This window comes from Labrus mixtus, chromosome 1 (assembly GCF_963584025.1).
Source record: "Labrus mixtus chromosome 1, fLabMix1.1, whole genome shotgun sequence".
Classification (NCBI taxonomy): Eukaryota; Metazoa; Chordata; class Actinopteri; order Labriformes; family Labridae; genus Labrus; species Labrus mixtus.
The window spans coordinates 6540236-6559210 of NC_083612.1; the positions used below are offsets into that span (position 1 = coordinate 6540236).

The 18975-nt window shown below is 45.5% G+C and overlaps 1 protein-coding gene across 1 annotated transcript in view; it reads right to left on the minus strand.

Moving 5' to 3' along the window:
- LOC132979130 (SH3 and multiple ankyrin repeat domains protein 2-like) overlaps window positions 1-18975 on the minus strand; it is a 240976-nt gene that overhangs the window by 216003 nt on the left and 5998 nt on the right. The window contains exon 2 of the mRNA XM_061044700.1: window positions 18175-18368. The gene's annotated coding sequence lies outside the window, so the exon portion shown is untranslated. The remainder of the gene's footprint in view (window positions 1-18174; window positions 18369-18975) is intronic.

The following is an 18975-nucleotide window of genomic DNA, read 5'->3' on the forward strand; positions in this document are numbered from 1 at the left end:
ATCGGATTTGGAAACACTCGTACGAGCAGATAGAAGAAGAGGGATGTGGGAGATCAGAAGGAAGATGTTGTTGCATTAGGTTCAAATGAGAGCTAACGTGAGGGTGTTTGCATCCGCTCCTGATGAACGGCGCAGCATGGTCTGCCAAAATCTTTTATTTTTAACAGAGTGGGCCACAATCTGAACGATAAGGCAACATTCAGAGAGAGAACGTGACACTAAGTAGCTGCACTGCCTTTAAATGAAAACCATCCACCAAACTTCAACGATGGTTCGATTTAAAAAATGAGAGATGGCAAAGTGGGTCATGTGGAACAAAAAACTAAGAAGCTTAATCCTGAAGTTTGGGAATAAAAATGCTAATCCAATTTACACTTATGGGGCTTTCACACTTAAAGGAAACTCCTAAAAAAAAACTCCTGGCCGGGCCTCATTTATCAACAGTGCGTAGAAAGTGTTCAAAATTCTGTCTTACGAATGAAATTTATAATGTTACAAAAAAATCTGTATTTGTCAAACATGCGGACGGCGATCGTACGCACATGGGTATATAATCAGTGTTAATAAATCCCACGTGTTCTTAACCTGCAGGCTCGTGCATGTTCGGCGACATTTGCATTCAGAAACGCCTCCACTCAACCATTTATGGGAACAACGCACCTCTTTAAAAACCACATGGAAATATTTCCCTCGCCAGAATAAAACAAGATCAAAGAAAAGGAGCTTCATAACAGAAATGGAAGTTGATGAGGTTGAATAAAGAACGGTAATAAATAAATAAATAAAATAAGGTTAGTAACTCTCGCGCTAAGTGACCCAGATAAATGATTAGTCTTTTACCTTAGTCGAAGTTACCAACAAAAGACCAAATGCTGCATGAGAGAAGGTGACAGGTCAGAGGAGAAAACAGGAAGGTGAAGTTTGAGATTAAGCTCAGTGCAAGAAAGAAAACGCATCGTGGCAAAAAAAGCAAGAAGCATTTACAGCTGAAGGATAACAGAATACTCCACAATTTCACCCAAGAACGGTGCATTTACAGCGTCATCGGGGGCAAAGCTCTCTCTGGGAGAAAAATCAGTGAAAAAGAGTGACTCACAAGAGAACAAGCTGGACCAAACAGATCAGTGCACTCTTATGAACAGACCTTACTGCGGAGCGCACAGTCTTTTTAAGGTTTTGGAACAAATTAAGGCAACACGTCTGTTTCAAACTATTTGGGGTTTTTAATTAAAGAAAACTGTGAACTATCATCTACATTGAGATTGATTCTGGAGTGCTGTGACAATTATCTAGATATTTTCAGGTTGGCACATGTGAAAACGGCTTTGACGACTTTTCAAACAGTTACACTCCCGCAATGTGTTTAGAATTTGGACTGCAGTGCCCATTTTAAACACTAGGTGTCAGAGTTACATATTGCTCCTTTAAGAAGAAGAACATATCATTCATTGATCCCCAAAGATTAACAATTCAATTCTAATGAGAATGTGGATCAGTGAGCGCAAAAAAAGACAAAAACAAAACAGTCGACTATAGGAGAAAACCGACCAATCAGGTTTGACCTTGTGATGCCTTAGTCAGAGCCAGGTCTAACTTTTCATCAACAGGGTACTTTTCTATCGTTTCTATAGGTCCATTTGCCTCCTGATTGGAGTCACCATCAGGTAGCTTAAACAGGTATCACCCTGATGAACAGAAAGGGACGAGGGCGTGCAGCTTCACTTAAACTATATTTCATTCTTTATCTGAGCCTACGTACCATTTCAGCCATAACATCCAGAAGAGACAAGCTCTCTCAAGGAGGACGTTCCACTGTTGCACCCCGGCTCCCTGAGGGGGGGGGGGGGGGGGGGGGGGGGGAGAGGGGAGGGAGGAAACAGAGAGGTCTACAGTGAATCACATCACTGAAGCCTTCTACATACTGCTACATGTTTTATTACATATCTACAGTGAGAGGAGGCATCACTCAGAAATCATGTGTCAGTCTGCATGTGTCTTACATCTCATGTCATATTTAATACACACGCGCGCGCACACAGAATCTGGCTCGTCTTATGTAAGACTTGGACTTGTAAACTGAGTGAGACCGAGTGTTTGTTACATGCAAATCCCATTTATGATTATGCAACATGTAAAACACAAAGCATCAGCATTAATCACATCATCCACCTACAACTGTTCTCCTCCCCACTTCTCTCCCTGCAGAGAGAGACGACGGGTGGTGGGTGGGTGGGAGAGGGGGTTTATCGCTGCTAAAAAAAAAAAGTGGAATCATGACACTGGATGTTTATTTTCTGTATCAAACTGTACCAGTTCTAAGTCTATTGTGGAAGTGTTTTCCCCAAGTTAGAATCTCCACAAATGTCATGTGAGGCTGCGGTTTGATGAATAAGCATCGTTCTGTGGCATGATAACACTAAATCAAAAACATGAACGCATGAAGCAGAATAACCTCCGTCATGTCATGTAGCGAGCTGAGGTTTGACCTAGAATTAGAGCGAATAAATAATAAATAACATTCTCCTACAATAACGACATTCAAGATTCATCTGGCGTCTGATTACACAGTACTCTTTGTGTTGATGCAACTGCCTGCACACACGGAGTCAAACCTCAGAGGATGGGCGGGGAGCAGGGGGGGGGGGGAGGAAGGAGGAGCAGGAGGAGCAGGGGAGGAAGAGGAGGAGGAGGAAGAGGAGGAAGGGGAAAAACAAACAACTAGATCAAAGATGGAATAAAAATCAGAACTTCTGCTTCCTCTGTAGACGACTGTTTTTTGTAAACTTAGTGCACTGAGGACTGTGTGTGTGTGTGTGTGTGTGTGTGTGTGTGTGTGTGTGTGTGTGTGTGTGTGTGTGTGTGTGGAGGGTGGAAGGGTTAACAGAGAAAAGCTGAATGACGGCTGAAGAACTGAGGAGAAAAGCAGAGATTTGAAAATGATTCCTCCTCAGTTTAAAGAACGTTTCAGCTTCCACATAATCGGCCCGATCAACCCCTTTAGACCAACGACAGCAAAGTCCAGTTATCAGATGATGTGTCCAGCTGTTCCTGTGGTGTGAGGTGTGTTAAGAACGATTTTAAACTCCCGGATGAGCTCAGAAGACGATCGGAGCCGCCCGAGTGAGAAATCGTAAATATCAAAGCTAAATCCTGCTGTGTGGGGAGAACACGGAGGACGGACGAGCGCGCACCCTGTGGATCGTCACGTGGATCAGGAAGCCAGCTGACTGAAGCAGGAAGCACAGCAAACATAACCATGGCAACGACAGCAAACAGGAAGCAAAAGTCAGACGGACGTCAGAAACGAAGTAGCGACTTGTTGATTTTTGGCAACAACTCGAGTGTTTGAAAAAGAAACCACAATCCAACTGAGTCGGAGCAAAATTGTTACCAGGTAGCTAACAGCTAGCTACATCATCAGCCCCTCCTGCTAGCTGTCAGACACGTCTGTTCATTTCCAAGTCATGCGAGATTAGACTCTTTGAGAGTGGAGACTGTTTGTGGGTGAATGAATCTGTTTGGCGTTGCACACACTATAAGAACTAAACTGTTACATCTGTCCTGATTTGTCGTCAGGTGGGGTCGCTCTCTCACCCTCATTTAGGATTTTAAAAATCTTCTAGTGTGTGCCACGCTTAAGTCTGTGTGTCACATGTTCACTAGTTCAAATCCTCCACAGAAACCCTCCTAACTAAATGAACGGCTGCTCTAATTAGTTAACACCTCATACAGGTGTGCAGATGTTATGTAAGTATATTTTTAATGTCTTGTAAACAGCCCGTTGTTCAAAGGGACGCCGAGCATGAGGCGGTGAACACAACACAAACACATCCAAACAGCATTAGCATGTTTACTCATTAATTAGAGTACGAATCTCTGCAGTCCTGTTAAATAATGCAGACGTGACAGAACGGCCTGCTCCTCACAGAGAGCGTCCTCCGCTCCTCTCACGGTAAAGACTCATCCTGCTGATGCTGAGACTTTACTTCCTCCAAACCTTTAAAACAAGCAACGCTCCGACACAGTACAGTCACACATCCAGGGGACAAACAGACTAACGAAGAGCAGACAGCTCTCAGGGAGGGCTACACGTGTCCTTGACGTCCTTATTTACCGTCTGCACGCCGTCTGTGTAAAACCCGGGGAGGAGTTGTTGGCAACACATGTAAGACTCGTCCCTTTGGGGAAATGAAAAATAAACAGTTTTTAATTTGACTCTCAGAATCGGGCAGACTCTCAGACAAACTGTGTGGTTTAAAGAAAACTGCACAAGATCCTAAACTGTAGATCTTACAGTAGGAGAGCTGGGGGGGGGGGGGGGGGGGGCAGATTTTATTCATTACTAACTGAATGCATGAAGGTTTAGTGATACGATGCATATGGTCGGTGCTAATAATTACTGAAAAGACGTTTCAGCTGAATTCAAACTTTATACTTCTAACTGTTCCTGATATCAGTACGAGCTTCCTGCCCGTCACTGACACCCAACGGCAATTCTAGAGTCCGTCGGGGCCCGAGGCCAAAATTCACAGGGGGGCCCATCCAACTAGTGTCAGCGCTCATCACCATTATGTTCTAAATAATTCAACACCAACAAAAAAACGTTTTTTATCCAAAGTCCTGTTAGAACATTCACTTGTTCGCTAAGATAGCATTAAGTGAGTGATTCTAGATGGGGCCCTCTTAGGGGGGTTTCTTACCGTCATAGCAAACTTTGCACATTTTGAGCCACAGCTTTGGTTTGAAGTTTGTCAGCCCACAGGCGCCCCCTGCTGGCCTCTGGGAACCCAAGCAGTGTCCAGATATAGTTTTATGTTGTTAAGAGTTTGCATATTACTCAAAGAGCTACAAACAAAAAACGCAGAAAAGTGATTCCCAAATCAGGGCTGCGGCCCCCTGGTGGGCTGTGAAGGTGCTGCAGGTTTGCAGCGATATGTCCTTTATATTTCACCATCCAACTATTACGCTGCTTTACAGATTGCTACTTGAATATGGATGGGGTCATTCTTTGCGTTGCACTCTTTGGTTCAAACCTTCACAGAGTATTTTTATGTTAATGTAAGAAAAACTATATATATGTTTACCACACTTACACCCGGCCGGTGTAAATATACCGGCCGACCAATTTTAACAATTTTCTTCATCCGTCGGGAAATTCCATCCGACAGTCTCCCCTTCCTTTCTCCCCACAGCACATGCTCCCCAGAGAATAAAACACACACACCGAGCAGCCTCCAGTGTGTTTCAATATGGTTCCATGTACCATGTTTGTTTTAACAGCATTAACTCCCAGTTTTTCTTCAGCTGTTTGATGCAGCAATCGAAAGCAACAAGAAAACAGAAGACTTGTGGAGGTAACTGGGGGGGGGGGGGGGGGGTCGCCAGTTCGAGAAAGGAAACTGGTCTGGAAGCTGGAGAGGTAAATATTGAATTTTACTTATTTGTTAATCTTTGACTCAATTAAGAGTCGATGCTCACACAGGTCACCATGTGGTGGACACTGAAGCTTCAGTGTTTATCCAGCTCTGCATCGGTCTGTAAACCTTTCTGTGTTCTAACCTCTCTCCATTTTTCAAAAGCATCTCCAATATTGATCCTAGTTTGAGCACGTTTCTGCTCGTGGAGCTTATTAGAAACATGCAGAGGCTTTTTAGGTCGGGTACAATCACTTCTATCTGAACCACTTCTCTTGACCCGCTTCCATCGCTGCAACACCTGTTGGTTTGACCTGATAACTGCTCTCATATCTGGCAAACCGAGGGGCGTCCAAAACGGCCGTGTGGGGGTCGCCTTAAAACCGCCTACCTTCTCTGGTCCAAACAAATCCAGAGCATTCAGGACCAGAATTTAAAGTTAGAAGGAGGACATACTGGCTGCTGCATTGTTGTCAGAGAAGCCAGCACTTCAACATAACATGTTTCCTTAATGTCTGATCATATAGTGAGGTCACTTTATCTTTTCACTCACTAAGTCTTCAGATCCCTGCAGCTTCAGTCCAGTAACAACATCATTTGAAATCTGTGGATTAGGCCTGTAAGCAAAAAGGAAACCCACAATGTGTGAACAAAACAAAGTGCACCCACAACATGCAAATCTCATCTCCGCTCCTTAAAGGACACAACAACACGGATACAAAGAGAAACATCTGAGTGCTGTTTGATTGACAGACGATGAGCAATGAGATCTTCATCACAAAAGATGAAGGCAAAGTGTTTTTTTAATTTTTTTAAATGCAGATAACAGCCAAACAAAAGCAGCATCTCTGAGGCGTCATGTCTCCTCAGGAGGCACCCGACGGGCTCCCAGTAACAGAGCTCATTATCTATAGGAGGTATCCATGGTGACTGCATTCCCTGCATGTCCCTGCTTCTGAGACGTTTCTGCGCGGAGACGTTTCAATAATCAAACTAGGATTTCATGGTTTTGTGACCTCGCTATCCTCTGTGGCAGCACGGAGCTCTGTCATTGGTCGATGTGCGGAGACAAAACAGGGATGCATCTCGAAGCGGCAGTGTTCAGGGAGGCTGGAGCAAACACACACACACACACACACTCAGAAAGCATATCTGGCAGTGAGCACTCTAGCAGCAGCCAGGAGCCGCTAAGTGACGCAGGACGCGCTGCTTTACATCAATAAAAGATGGTTAACTGTTCAATCAGCAGCAGATAGAAGAGGTTAACAAAGAGCTACTGACCACATGCTCTGCACAGGAAGAGCTCTGCATATCCTGCATGTTGCATAACTCCACTCAGAACCAGAAAAGGAATATTAATATTGATATGGTATACAAATGTAAAAAAAAAAAGCTGCAGATATGCTTTAAAGGTTTCAGTGTGCAGACTGAAAAGAAATAATAAAGAATCATCACACCTCAAAAAACTGTTGGAAAAAAAAGCTGCTTTTATTTTGAAAGGAAATAAAGAAAACGGCTACTGGTCGGTCTGGGTGAAGGCCATTTAAAGGCACAGTAGGGTCATCTTTTCCATCATTATGAGAGCAGGAAGATGCTAACTAGGGAGCGCCAGAAAGGGAAAAAATGCAACGTGAGGACAGCAGTTAAAAAAATGAATGCATCTCTTTTAAACCTTTATGGACGTCGTTAACGCTGCAACATGGACAGCACAAGCTTTCACAGTTTGTTGATTTACAGAACCAAACTAAACGAGCTGAAATCCATCCTCACGTCTCGATTCCTGTTTCCTCAAAGAAGATAGAGCTCAGTGGGGGAAAGCCACGCCCCTTTAAAGGAGGCAAAGAATTCAGGGAAGAGGCTCAATCCTGAATGCCAGCATCCTTCGATCCTTCCGCTGCTTCCGCACTATACGTCACCTCTCCACCTGCCAGCGGGCATGCTGGGGATTCCCTGCCAACACTAAAAGATCAGCTCTCTCTCCAAACAGCTGTGAGCCTCAGGAGGAGGCCGCCCACGGGAGGGAGAGGAGAGAGAGAGAGAGAGAGAGAGAGAGAGGGGGAGAGAGAGGGGGGGAGAGAGAGAGAGAGAGAGAGAGAGAGAGGAGAAAGTTTAGAGGCACAGCAGATTGTCCTCCACCCCCTCCCTCCGTCCTCTGTCTGTGTACCCGATCTCTCTTTATCTCTCTCCCATAGCCTTCCTTCATCTCCCTTTCTCTCTCTCTCTCTCTCTCTCTCTCTTTCTCTCTCTGTATAAACCCTGCACGCCTGATAGAGAGATCGGACTCAGATGTCCCCGAGTTTGACTTTGATCGTTCAGATGACTAAATACAAAGCTGTCCCTCCCTCTCTCCGTCTGTCTCTTTCTCTCTGTTTCTCTGTCTCTCTTTGTCTCTCTCTCTCTCTATCTCTCTCTCTATCTCTCTGTTTCTCTGTCTCTGTCTCTCTGTCTCTCTCTCTCTGTTTCTCTCTCTCTGTCTCTCTCTCTCTTTGTCTCTCTCTCTCTCTCTCTCTGTTTCTCTCTCTCTCTCTCTCTCTCTGTTTCTCTCCCCCTCTCTCTCTCTCTCTCTCTCACTATTATGGGGCGTTCCATTTAACTCGGAAATGACGTCACACCCGAGTTGGCTCAAGTCGGATAAGCAAGTGGACGCCTCCAGGAGTACTGTGATTTTGTTCGCTAATACCAGACGATGACAACAAACTGCGGGATAGTTTGGGCGTTAAAATAACACGACAACATGTCCACAGATCGAACATGCACGATGCTATCGGTGTGATGGATTTAATTACACAAAAAGAGGACTAAGCCGCTAATAAACACTTTAGTGTACAGCTTAAACGTAATGGTTAAGGCATGTAGCAGCCATGTTGGATTTTAACTCGGGCTACTGAAGCTTCTCAGAGTTTCAGAGTTTTCCGGCTTCAGGGGGGGCGTTCCTGGTGACGTATCAGACCTGCAATTTGGAACTTCTGACTTCCGAGATTACCCCGAACGCACCATAAATCTCTGACGGTGTTTTCACACATGCACAAAACTCCTAAACGTGCATGTGTGAACGCTCTGTTCAGCTTGGATTTTTCATGGAATTACACATAGCATTGATATAAAGGCGTCAGACTGACATTTCTGTGTCCTTCTTTTTACATCATGTCCTGACTCAAGAGCCCCCCCCCCCCCTCCTCTCCTCCTCTTCGACAGGGACAACTTCACTCTGAAGTTGCCTTTAGGGAAGGCAAGTGTGAAAAAGGCTTATGTCTCTCTCTCACACGATCTCTGTCCGTCTGTCGCTCTCTGTTTCTGTCTTTTTCTTTTTGACTCTCTCTCTCCCTCTCTCTCTCCCTGTCACTCTCTCTCTCTGTCTCTCTCTTCCTTGACATTTCTCTCCATCTCTACCTGTCTTTGTCTCTTTTCTGTGTCTCTCTCTCTCTCTCTCTCTCTCTCTCTCTCTCTCTCTCTGTCTGTCTCTCTCTCTCTCCCGCCTGCCCGCCCTGCGTCCTGTGTCAGAGCGGAGATAAATGAGGAGCAGGAAAAGGGCCGTGATCTCCGGAGAATTGAGGGCATGTTCATAAGAACCGAGGGCGATGACAGAACTACTTTTTCCCTCCGCTCTGATATTCTTACATTTTATCTTTTTTTGTGATAAGGTGTGGGTGGACTTTCCTGACTTCACTTCCTACATTTCCCAGAATGACTTTTAATGACCCAAATCTCAAAGAACAGACAAGATCTAAGAAGATGCAGGATGTTCAATCTCTCTGCAAAACCACAAACCTCACATTTCTCTCCTGTGCCCTTCACACACACACACACACACACCAACACGTCCTGATTCTGTCTGCCAAAAAAAAAAAAAAAAGAGCAGGTTTTGAACCGAGTCCATCACTGGATCACTACAGATCCTGGTCCTGCATCCTCCTGGTGGTGAGGGTTTGGTGACTGAAACACAAAAACTGACAAGGTCAACCCCTTCCATCTTGTGTTTTACTTTTTAATGTTGAACCAGAGCTCTGAACTTTCACAAACCTCAAACAAGACATCTGAAATGTCAACTTTAATCGTGCTCTGGAAGCTACAAACCTCTGAGCTGGAGACAGGATTTTAAAAGTCTAAATTCCCCCTGTGCAAACACAGCCGAAGAAAATGGGTTTTCAATATCCAAACAAGTTTGTTTACTGGTTTCTGAATATTTCCCAAGCTCTTTATCTCCGTATGTAAAAACCTCCTTTATAAATCCTTCTGTAACAACACAAGACTTTTTCTACTAACTTTATGTTTTATGTTAAGATCTTAAGAAGGTTAGATTGTACCACAGCAACAAAAGAAAGTAACTTGCAGGCAAACTCCGGCCCACCGTCTTAAATGAGCTCTGTAACCACGGATGGACCACCATGTTTGAAGCCTGAGTGATGTCACCCGTCTGTCCCTGCAGGGGGCGCTGGAGTCCCATCGATGGCGGTCTCTGTGCTGGAAATGCTGTCTCAGTCTAACTTTCAGTCAACCTAACGACAGGTTGAGAGCTGGAGCTGAAGCGGGTTTTAAACCTCCTGACAAACTGTTACACCGCGCCCGCCTGTCAATCAGGTCAGCTACACGCCTTATTGTGAATAACTCTTATCCTTCATCAAATCTGATGAGTCATCAAAACATTCACCCCCCGTACAGTGTGTGTCCATCGAGACATGAACTAATCAGACCTGTTTGTTTTTTTGAACCAGGCTGTAAACATGTTAATCTCTGCTGTAAAAACAGACTTTTTAGAATGGTTGTGTATGTGACTTCCTGTGCTTCTGCAGCTCAGCCTCTAGTGGACACTCAAGGAACTGCAGGATGTTGCACTTTTGCATTGGCTTCATATTTCATCACCTGGGGTTGCTGCTTGGTTGAGACGGGATGGAGAAAAGACGATGCAGTGTTTGAAACAAAGAGACCTAACACACTGAAATATCGATGATTTATTATGACAAGTTTCCGTGATGATCAGAAAAGATCACGGATCAGCTGATAGGATCGATCAGTAAAGAACATAGCTTGTATCGTTAAAAACGCATGGTATCAAAAAAATATAGAAGTCATGGAAACTGCCATCCCTTCACTCTTTTCCATCTCCATCCTTTAATCCAATCCGATCACTTCTGGATCCAGAACACCAGCATGACGCGGCTGAATTGTCAACTTGTGGCTTCAAAGAAATGACAAACCAAAGGGCCAAATCACCGAGGCTACGTTCACTTCTTAAGAGCATTTAACACACAGACCTCAGTGATGGAGGGTCTGTTCCTTCCTCTGGTTTAGAGAGACATCACATCACACTCGTGGAGTATCGGTGTCCAGGTCACTGCCTTCATTTGCAAGGGAAACAAACTGGAATTGAAGAACAGCAAACAGCTGAGGAAATACTCCCTCGACCCCTGACCCCATTCTGATTACCGTCTCCACGTCAGCGACCCGAGCAGATCGACGGAGCGTGAATCAGCTTCTGCAACGTACAAGCAACCGAGAAGAGGACGAGCAGGAGGAGAGGCGTGGTTACACAAAAACTGATAATCCTGCAAAAAATCTTTGCAAGAGAAGAAGAGGAATCTGTGGCTTCACACACGAGCTGAGACACAGAGAGGAGGTCGCAGGTGCACGCCGTAACACCGGTCAGCTTTAATTAAAACATCTGTAGAAGAATGAGACGGCTCGCCCACCTACACGCTTACACGCTCACACCTGACATTTCAGTAAATTAGCCAACAGATAACACCGTTTCCTCTGTGGCTCAGGCGGCATTTTCACAGACGAGAAGCTGATATGATGTGGTTTATATAAAATCCCAGCGCCGCCTCGCTCACCTGGTCTCACACAAACCGAGCAGCTACTTGTGAAAAGCCGTCCTCTCTGAGTGTCTGAGGTTTTTGATGCAATCCTCAGTTTCTCAAACAACAGAGCAGCTCAGAAAAATCCAGAAAGAACACAAGTTTGCTTTTTAATTAATCTGAAGTTTGGGTGACATTAAATAATTTACTCCTCGCTCTCATTTCAAAAGAAGCGCCATCTCAGGCTCTTCCAAATGTTACATGACGAGAGCTCCAGCGCCTGACTCATCATTAAATGGAAAAAGAAACCATAACCTGGATGATTGATTAATCACGTCGGCCATTTATCAAGTGAAAAAAGGATGAAACTGCCCTTCTCCATTCTTTAAAACGGGATAACGTGCTGAGTTTTTTTTAGTTTTGCAGTCTCAGCTCGTTCTCGCTCACAGTTCATCAAAATATGGCAGCTTGGAGAGTTTCCCAAACCTTCACAAGGTGAGGCTGAAGCTCCATTTCTGGACGCTATCCTCGAGCTGATCAGTTTTTATGTGTCATTGAAGTCGGAGGATGAGGTTGAAGAGTGCTTTCATTATTTAAAAACCAGGATCTTTACCTGAACTAGTCATTTTGGATCCTGAACGTAACAAACCAGCGACACAGCTGCTGTTAGGAACTTTCATTGGGAGTTGAATTTGGCGCCCCCTGTGGACAAAGCGCTACATACATTCAGTTTTTTTGTAAGAACGACAAGACAATGGCGGAGGAAGCCACAGAGTCGTAGCTTTCTATCAATGTATGGCAAGAGTAATGTTTTTAAACAGCAGTTGTGCAAATAACCATGAAAACACACATGTTGAAAATCGGCTGCGGGCGGGCTGTCAGAACTTTTAGAGGCTAGTTGACAGTAACGAGAGCTTTAAAAGCTAAACAAGATGGCGGCGTCCTGCTCGGCTGCAGTGGCTCGTGATAGCGACAGGAATATAATGGCAAATAACCCAGTCAGTTCTGATAATTTCACAGTGAACCTGCAGCGTAGTTACTCTAAAGTAGTATACGACCGCCAGGCAATTTTAGTTTTAGGTAAATCAAACGGTTTCAGACTGGTAGATGCGACCACTCTGGACCTCGGAATACTACGCCGGCTACATCCAGCGGCATGCGAAGCAGCGGAGCCTCGTACCAGCGGTGTCCGCCAGCGGAAAAGACGGAAGCGGTGTGACCGTAAGCAAAAACGGGGATGCCGAGCGGGGCTAGCAACCAAGCTAAAAGCTAACCCGCACAGAACGCCGCTTCCTTCCATCCTGCTTTCTAATGTCCGCTCCCTGGAGAACAAACTGGACTACCTGAAGCTGGATTTAACTGCAAAACGGGAGATGAGAGACTGCTGCGCCATATTTCTCACAGAAACGTGGCTGAAACCATCCGTTCCAGATGAGGCAGTTAGCATAGAGGGGCTAACATTATTTCGGTCGGATAGGAGCAGCTCTCTCACTGGTACATCCCGAGGCGGCGGTGTTTGCATATACACCAACAACAACTGGTGCAACAACGGTGAGATAGTCTCATGTCACTGCTCTCCTGATGTGGAACTACTGACTATAAAATGCAGGCCCTTTTATTTACCCCGGGAATTCACTGTTATGATCTTCACAGCAGTGTGCAAACACCAGAGAAGCCCTGAATGTTTTATACCGCTCCATCAGTGAACTGCAATCTACACATCCAGAGGGAGTTTTCATTGTGGCAGGGGACTTTAATCAGGCCAACATGAAAACTGTGTTTCCTCATTTCCATCAACATGTGGATTTTGCAACCAGGACCTGGCCTACAGCAACATCAAAAAGGCATTCAGGGCTGCACCCTGCCCCCACCTTGGTTCCTCAGACCATCTCTCTGTGTTGCTAATTCCTGCATACAAGCCCCCGCTGATCAGGAAAAAACCCACAGTGAAGCAGGTGAGGGCCTGGCCTGAGGGAGCTATGGAAGCATTACAGGACTGCTTTGACTGCACGGACTGGGACATGTTCAAGGCGGCTGCTACGGACAATCATCAGCCGTGTGTGGAGGAGTATGCCGAGTCTGTGTCTGCATACATTCAGAAGTGCATGGAGGATGTTAGTGTGATCAAGAACATCTCCACACGGGCCAACGAGAAACCCTGGATGACCAGTGAGGTACGTGCAATGCTGAAAGCCCGGAACGACGCTTTTTAAATCTGGTGACATGGTGGCACTAAGAACAGCCAGAGCCAAGCTGAACCGTGCCATAAAGGTTGCAAAGCGTTGCTCACAGTCAGAAAGTGCAGGACTTCTCCGAGGACCCCACGGACACCAGGCGAATGTGGCAGGGCATACAAGTCATCACAGACTATAAAGCTACTCCTCCCCCCTGTGACAACAACATCAACTTTCTCAACGACCTCAACAACTACTTTGCGAGGTTTGAGGCACTCAACACCACTCCAGCGAGGAAATCTATTCCTTGCTCCGATGAGCAGCCAATCAGCCTGGACACAGCTGATGTCCAGAGAACCCTGAGGAGAGTGAACACCCGGAAAGCAGCGGGCCCCGACGACATACCGGGACGGGTGCTTAAGGAATGTGCTGACCAGCTGGCTGGGGTTCTCACAGACATCTTCAACACCTCGCTGATCCAGGCTGTGGTACCCATCATGTTTAAAGACTGCCACAATTATACCAGTGCCTAAAAAATCCACAATCTCCTCACTCAATGACTACCGCCCTGTAGCACAAACCCCCATTATGATGAAGTGCTTTGAGAGGCTGGTAAAGGACCACATTGTCTCCAGACTTCCCCCCACATTCGACCCGTACCAGTTTGCTTACCGCCCTAACCGCTCCACAGAGGATGCCATCTCCTCTGCACTCCACCTGGTCTTCTCTGGAAGAGAAGGACACACATGTGCGGCTGTTGTTTCTGGACTTCAGCTCAGCGTTCAGTACAATCATCCCGCAGCATCTGGTGAGCAAACTGGCCCCCCCTTGGTTTCAGCACCCCCCTATGTAACTGGCTGCAGACCCCAGTCTGTGCGGGTGGGCAACAACACCTCCAGTGTCATCTCCCTGAGCACCGGCTCCCCTCAGGGCTGCGTCCTGAGTCCACTGCTGTTCACCCTGATGACCCATGACTGCTGCGCCAGGACCACTACTAACCACATCGTGAAGTTCGCAGACGACACAACAGTAGTGGGCCTGGGACTACAGAGAGGAGGTGAAACATCTGGTTGACTGGTGCAGAACCAACAACCTGGTCCTGAACGTCGACAAAACCAAGGAGATCATCGTCGACTTCAGGAGGCACCAGCCCAGCCACACACCACTCCTCATCAACGGCACAGCAGTGGAGAGAGGGTAAGCAGCACAAAGTTCCTGGCGGTGCAGATAACAGACACTCTGACCTGGTCCCTTCACACCGGAGCTCTTGTGATGCACTTTCTGCGTCGGATGAAGAGAGCACACCTCCCTCCTCCTATTCTCACCACCTTTTACAGAGGCACTATGGAGAGCATCATAACAAACTGCGTCTCTGTCTGGTCCGGAGCCTGCAGTGCCTCCGACTGGAAGTCCCTGCAGAGTGTGGTGAGGACGGCGGAAAAGACCTCCCATCCAGGAGATCGCTAAAATCCGCTGTCTGACCAGGGCTCAGGAAATCAGCAGAGACACCTCCCACCCCCACCACGGACTGTTTTCGCTGCTGGACTCTGGAAAGAGCAGCCTCCGAAGCAGAACTTCCAGGTTCTGTAACAGCTTCTTCCCACACGACTCTTTAACACGAAAAAATAATCCCTCCATTCCCCCTCAAACCCCCACACAGGACTACCTCACTGGACTGTAAAATACAATATAACACACATCACAAACGTGCAATGTATTTATCTGTATAGTAATTTTACTCATAGCTTTTCTTTTATATCTGCACCTTATTTTTTCTATGTATATACTTGCTGCTGTTTTTATCCTGCACTACAACGAGCCAAATGCAACAAAATTTCGTTCTTATCTGCACTGTAAAGTACAAGTTTGAATGACAATAAAGAAAGTCTAAGTCTAAGTCTAAGTTTCGGTACCAAAAAGTTGCCAACCTATTTGGACGGTTTAGAAAATTTGCAGGAGTTTGTCTGCAATTTTTAGTAATTAAAAACAAGAAATTACACAATATCTGTCGCCTAGGACTTTTATTTTTGTTGCCGTGGTCTTGAAACAGGTATCAGCATCGTTTTGATTTGATAAGCACCGTATCGCAGTTTAAAGTTTTAGTATCCTGACAGCCCTGATAACTCCTTATTAAATGAAGTTATGATAAATCTTCAAAACAGAATTGTGCACGGATAAAAAAGGTGAAGCTTCAAAGATTTTTTTGACCTGTACTGTAAAAATCCTGAATAAAAATGTCACCGGCTTTTGGGGGTGTCTCTCAGAGAGAAAAAAGTCTGTCCTCCTGCATGATTTCCACTGGGCTCAGCAAAGTCTACAAAGTGCAGTTTCTGTGCAGTTGTGTCACTGCATCTGTTTTCTCTTTGTGGAGTTTGCACTCCTCCTAGCTACAGTACGGTCGTTGAGCTCTCAGCCTGCGGTGAAAGTTCTGAAGCAACGATAGTCAGCGAGTCGTGCTGCCCTCCTTCGCTGGTCACTCTTGACTTTACTTGAAGAGTCTTTCAATCAGTCCAGCTCTCCACAAGCTTCATTAACTGACCAGTGTACCAGTGTCTTCTTTAAATACAGGATCATGACCTCATCATGGAGAAAAGATGTTAAAACGTGTCGCAGCTAGCCTCGTCAGCGTCGCTATGAATCAAAAATGAAAAAAGGTGCGTCCTATAAACCAGATTTAACGATAAGTGTTTTTACCAACTGGTTAGCATATTACTCGTCAAGGCCCCAACTACACGTGTCTTTCAAAAAGCCTGAAAACAGTGCTTCAAGAACCTCCTATGTCAAAGAAATGTGCCACACAAGCTGCTGCACTTCTGTCACTTATTAGGATCTTAAAAACAAAAAGAAAATGGATAATGGACTTGAGCTTGTATATTTCTTTTCTAGTCTTCTGACGACTCAAAGGTTCTAGGCAGGGGCCAGCAGGGGCCAACAGGAGCCAGTGCCCCTGTAACACTGAGCTTGGTCCCCCCTGTGGCCCCCCCTCCAAAAGGAAGAACCCCCCTAGTATTTGACTCAACAACCGGACTGACAATCTCGTATTAAATACTGTTACTGAAACAAATACAAATCATGGTATTTTATGACGTGCCCTATTATTTGGCATAATATAACTCATTCATTCATACAAATTCATACACCGCTGATGAAGCAGTGGGAGCAACTCAGGTTAAGCGCCTTGCTCAATCGGAACATCGGACATGTGGCTGCAGGAGCTGGGGATCGAACCCCTGACCTGTTGATTGAGAGACGAACAACTCTACCACTGAGCCACAGCCGCTCCTAAAATGTGCACAACAAAGTTCCCTCGGCTCCTCCATCAGTCACAGGAAGTAAACTCTCCTCAAACTTCTTCTATAAAGTTTGGTAACTGCAGGAATGAACAAAAACATCAAAATTAAAGAGCGTGTCTGTGAACATCTTAGCCACTGGACTGTGTCACGGTGGAGAAGTTTGAAAGTGTTCTTGGACACACAGTCAATTAAAACAGCTCTCGGGTTGCCAGATTGTGATAAATCCCCCCCTGACTGCTTTTTATTCTCCTCTGGCAGGAGACACACTGTACCCCTCTCTCTCATGAAATCATAAAGGAGACTCCAGCGCACCGACACATCCCTTGGCTTCTGGACGAGAGCTGCAGAGAAAATGACTTCCATTAAAGATAACTGCCAATATCAATTAATCCACCGACCACGTTTGCAATTATAACCACTAAAACCATGAAAGTAATGGAATAGCTCCTGGTGCGGTTTCAGGACGCCTCGTTTTGTGGAACAGGCCGTTAAAAAACAGAGAAGGAAAACCAGAGCCGTTTATAAACTGTAAAGGGGGAGCCGGTCGATTTTTACTTTTCAACAGTTATCGACAGTCACGATTGTTAGAGGCTCATTTTCTATACAACCAAAAATCAATTAAGACACTAATTGTTGCAGCGTTGCTTCAAAGCCTCTGGACCAAAATCAATACTAACTACATCAATTACAGCGTGAGAGCTGATGGATTATAGCTCTTAATTAATGATGGATTTATATTCTTAATCAAAGACTTAAGTGGTGTTTTTTTTTTTTTTTGCAGCACTGATGTTTCTTTCTCGGCCCCTCCCGCCATGTGAAGCCAAAAAAAAACAACCCCTAACCCAACTCACATCAAACAGATTTCATTTTCAACCAGCAACATAACCAGGAAGTCATCAAGGAGCCAGCAAACTTCATGTTTCTGTTCACACTTTACACTTTGAGGAAACTAAAATCCGGGTTCAAAGAGCTGCCTTTATCTTGGAGAGGTGATAAAGACTCAGAGGCATTTATAAGCAGAGGTGCAAATGCAGCAAACAGAGCAGCTAATAAATTAGAGTTTGGAGAGTCAGAATATATTCAAGTCGACTTTTTCTTACATTTTCTACCTCCTAGTTTAGTACCATACTGCTTTATTTAAACAGAGAGTCATTTTTCTGGGGGATTTTTCAGGACCTGGCAACCTGAAATTCTTCTTTTTGTTACTTTAATAAAGAAGCATCTCTTTAAAAACCTGAAATCAGTTATTGAAAACAACTACCTACTACTACTATCGTTTTTAAATTGTGTATTTTTAGGAGGTGGAACTATGCATGAGTTTGCATTATGATGTGCATGAAGCTAATGGAGCATTAGTCAAACTCTGGAGGGTAAAACAAAGAGAAAAGTGGACGAGGTGGAGATGAAGTCACCTCTAAAGTGTCACAAAGAGTAACATTGTGCAGTATCTGATGTAGTATGAGGGTGGTGTTCAAAGTAACACAAGGTTAATGCCTACCTTGGACGTCGTCCCGGGGTCCTGTTAATGAAAATGTTTTATTCCCTTCGCCTCCCTCTCTCCTGTTCCGCCTCTCTTCTTTCCTCGGGTATTCGCTCCTAGCGTCGCTCCATCCCCTCCCGGACTCTCCGGGCGCAACGCGACCGGCGAACCACGCAGCCGAGCCGGGGAAAACTTCCAGGCAAAGTGCGGATCTGTGGACGGAAGGAGAAGGGGCAGTGATGGAGGCAGCAGCAGGAGGAGGAGGAGGAGGAGGAGGAGGAGGAAGAGGACGGAGAGAGGAGTGGTGTAAACCTGATCTCCCGGAGAGAAACCTGACTGCTGCCGCGCTGAAATTCAATCTGAGGCGACAGACACGGAGCGCGCGCGCCTCGAGCAGCAGCAGCACACCTCCTGACGGGGAGATAAGTGGGGGGGGGGGGGGGGGGGGTCCGACAGACAGGTGGATGTGTGCACGGTGGATATCCATCTGACCGCCAAAAGGCAGAGAGAATCTCCACTGAGTTGATTTTAGAAAATAGTCAGGTTTCTTTTATCATCAACAAGCAAAAGCAGCATTTAATGAAACATCTTCAGTTCCATCTGCAGCCGGATAGAAGGTGCTCTTAGTGACACATTAACAGAAACCAGCTGTAAGAGGATTCAGAGTCTAAATTTAAGCTTCATTAAATATTAACGACAGACAAAAGAGCTAAACTGAGAGTGTGCAGGGGAACATCATATACAAAGATAAAGAATAATCTGCAAGAAAGTATTTTTACATCTTAATAACCATATTTTCAGAGGCTGGTATCCTAGTGG